The following is a 3,247-nucleotide window of genomic DNA, read 5'->3' as shown; positions in this document are numbered from 1 at the left end:
GAGAGAGAGAGAGAGAGAGAGAGAGAGAATCCGTGAAAGCGGGCGCATATACGGAGAATTGAATCGCCGAGCTGGATTTTTCTAATCTACCACGAGGATCTCTCGTGTCATCTTAATCAATATTCAAACTTGACACAACAGTAATGAATATTTTTATGTAGGGCAGAGAGTTGCTGAATATGCATATCGGTCGCTTAAATCGTATCTTATCAATATTTTATATTATAATCTAAAATAATTATTTAACAACAAACATTTAATAACAAAGGTATATTTTATATTTTTGATTGTATTTTTGTCTCTGTCTCTTAAAATAAGAAATAGTACAATCGTTATGAGAAACAAATATATATTTCATATTTTTGATTGTATTTTTGTCTCTGTCCCTTAATATAAGAAATAGTACAATCATTATGAGAAACAAATAATCATTACGCATGTCATATTTTGTGAAAATCTTATTCATTTATATTAATGCGTGTTATTTATATTAATGTGTTTCGTTTAGTCAAAATGCCGTGGCATTACGGGTCACACGTGTAATTATTTCTACGGGAAATAAAGCTATTTGCTTGATAGAATCGTCGCTTTCATCGAAACATTTGGTTTCAATGTACGAATTCAATTACGTATTACAAGCGTGTATTTTATGATACTGCATAGATGCGAATCGCTTATATTAAACATTTAGTTATAAACTACTTAGTAATTTAACGTAGGTATGTTGCAACGTATTTCCGTGAATTAAATTTACATTATATAGGTATTGAAAATCTCGCCGATAAAGTGAATCTGAAACTAGGAAATTAACTCTCTATGTAGAAATGTCAAAAGCATTTTACCCACCGTATTTTTTTTGGATCCGAGGCGTTTTCGCCATATTTTTCATAAATTTTAATCAATTTTATTTGATTTTTCTCTTAATTAGGACCCTGAATTGTATAGAATTACAATCTGTAAACGAAAAAGAGATAATAATGTCAAGAGTTATAAACAGAAACGTAAGCAAGAGTTTTGAATAACAAATGCGAGTGAAATTTTCAGCATTCAGATCAGTTTGACCGTAGCTGTGACAAAAGAGGATACTTAGCGTTCCCGCGTGTGAAATCACTGACGCGTATTTTCGCGACGCCACAACACCTCTCGTTTATTAATTTCCGTTATTTCCGATAATTTCGTGTTATTATATAATTTAATTTGATATTATGCAATGAGTAATATTATTTAAAACAAAATTTGGGAGCAACTTTCCGTTCATGCACTTTATCTCGTTTCGTCGCTTTTTGGTGAGTTGCAAAAGCAACGCTTGCTCATTTCAGCATGACTGCTTCAACAAGCAGTGAAAGCGCGTAAAACGCAAAGATATGTAATTTTTGTTAAACTAGATGAAGGAAATCGTAACGTTACGCAATACCTTACTTTCCTATGCATTTTATATTTTCTTTGTTTTTCATATTTACTGTACGGACGATGGAAAGATACGACGTATTATGTGCAATTCGTGTATCTATCCCGTTCGCGGATAGTGTTATGTAGGGTAACTCCGATATATAGCGCCGCACCTATTAAAAACTTAATTTATCAGATATTTTTAATTATGTTCAAGGTAAATGAACTATACCAGTAAAAACTTTAGACTTTCTACTACTATGAAAAAAGTATTAGGAATTTAAAATATTAATTTTTTATATTAGAAGAAAAATTTCTTTAAATCTTTGTATTTTTGCCATATAAAAATAGGGGTGGGATATACCTACGGCTACTCACGGGTAGGATAAATAATTCAAAAAATATATACAAATAATTTAAATAACAATAGTAAATAATGCGTGAATTATCAACATAATTTGCATTTACTTATTAATACATAAATAAAGAACGTACACAAATAAATAATAATACGTACGTGATAAAAAAAAAATTCGCCCTCTATAATATTATACATTAATCATAATATTCATGTATGTATATATTTATGTACATGTACTTATTCAATCTGTAATAATACATGGTAAGAACGATTTTGCTGGAAAATAAAAAAAGTCTGAAAATAATTTTCATTAGAGCACCAAAATATTTTGTCAGAAATTCATAAACAATAACCATTTGCTGTAAAAAGTTTTGATATTCTAGCATTCAGTTTAACTTTCAGACAAAATTATTTTGATGGTATTCTATAATAAAAATTTTTTCAGATTTTTTTTTATTTTCCAGCAAAATCATTCTTTCCGTGTATTATTACAGATTATGAATAAGTACATATATATAAATATATACATACATGAATATTATGATTAATGTATTATAAGGGCGTATTATCACGTATTGTTATTTATTTTTATATTTATAAATAAATAATAGAGCGTCTGTACTACGGCATAAATCCCACGCGCTGAAAATGCCGTATATCTCAAACAGATGGGATATACGAGAAATGAACTGAACAAAGAATACAAGAGCTAAGCACTTGTATTTTGCTGTACTCTATCCTTTACTATTCGTCTACACTTATGTACCACGAAATAACCACCAAACCTGTTATATTTCTTACAATAAACATTTTATATGTAGATTATAACATATGGTTGGGCTACTTATTACAGCGATAAACCGATTTAACCTACACGGAAAGAACGATTTTGTTGAAAAGTCTAAAAATTTTACTGAATACAGATCTGAAAATTAATTCTTGTTGAATCATCAAAAAATGTTGTTGGAATGTTAAAAATGATAAGCATGGCCGTAAAACTTTTTGGTATTCCAGCGATTATTTCGACTTTCCAATAAAATTATTTTGATTATTGAACAAAAATAATATGAGATCAGTTACAAGGCAGGATCCAGAATAAATGCGATTTTTAATAAGGAATACTAACAAATAATGTTACTACTATTATTTATCAATAAATAAAAATTTACATACGACAGAGTATAGAAATTAATATAAATTACCTTATCTAATCAAAATGTCAAAAGAAAAATTGATTAGGAGTTAAGAATTATGTATTTCGTAATTGTCCCATAAGGTGTCACTAATTTACCCATAGGATGGGGCAAATAGTGACAAATGTAGGTTCAGTTTTTATGAAAATCTAGCCCGTATACATGACTTATGAAGACTCTTCATAGAAATTAAGTTTTTTGTACATTTGAAAGTGGAAAGTACTCTTTTAGTGAAGAATCATATCTTGTAAACTTGAAACTAGCTTGTAGGAGAGAGAGGAAACAATCCGTCACTATTTGTTCC

At 29.2% G+C, this 3,247-nt stretch overlaps 1 protein-coding gene across 1 annotated transcript in view; it reads left to right on the top strand.

Moving 5' to 3' along the window:
• Positions 1-3,247, top strand: part of LOC105448496 (allatostatins) — a 31,483-nt gene that overhangs the window by 15,060 nt on the left and 13,176 nt on the right. The window lies entirely within an intron of this gene.

The sequence above is a fragment of the Wasmannia auropunctata genome, unplaced genomic scaffold, assembly GCF_000956235.1.
Source record: "Wasmannia auropunctata unplaced genomic scaffold, wasmannia.A_1.0 LD336085.1, whole genome shotgun sequence".
Classification (NCBI taxonomy): Eukaryota; Metazoa; Arthropoda; class Insecta; order Hymenoptera; family Formicidae; genus Wasmannia; species Wasmannia auropunctata.
Note: the sequence above shows the minus strand (reverse complement) of the source record. Positions and strands in the feature narration are given on the sequence as shown.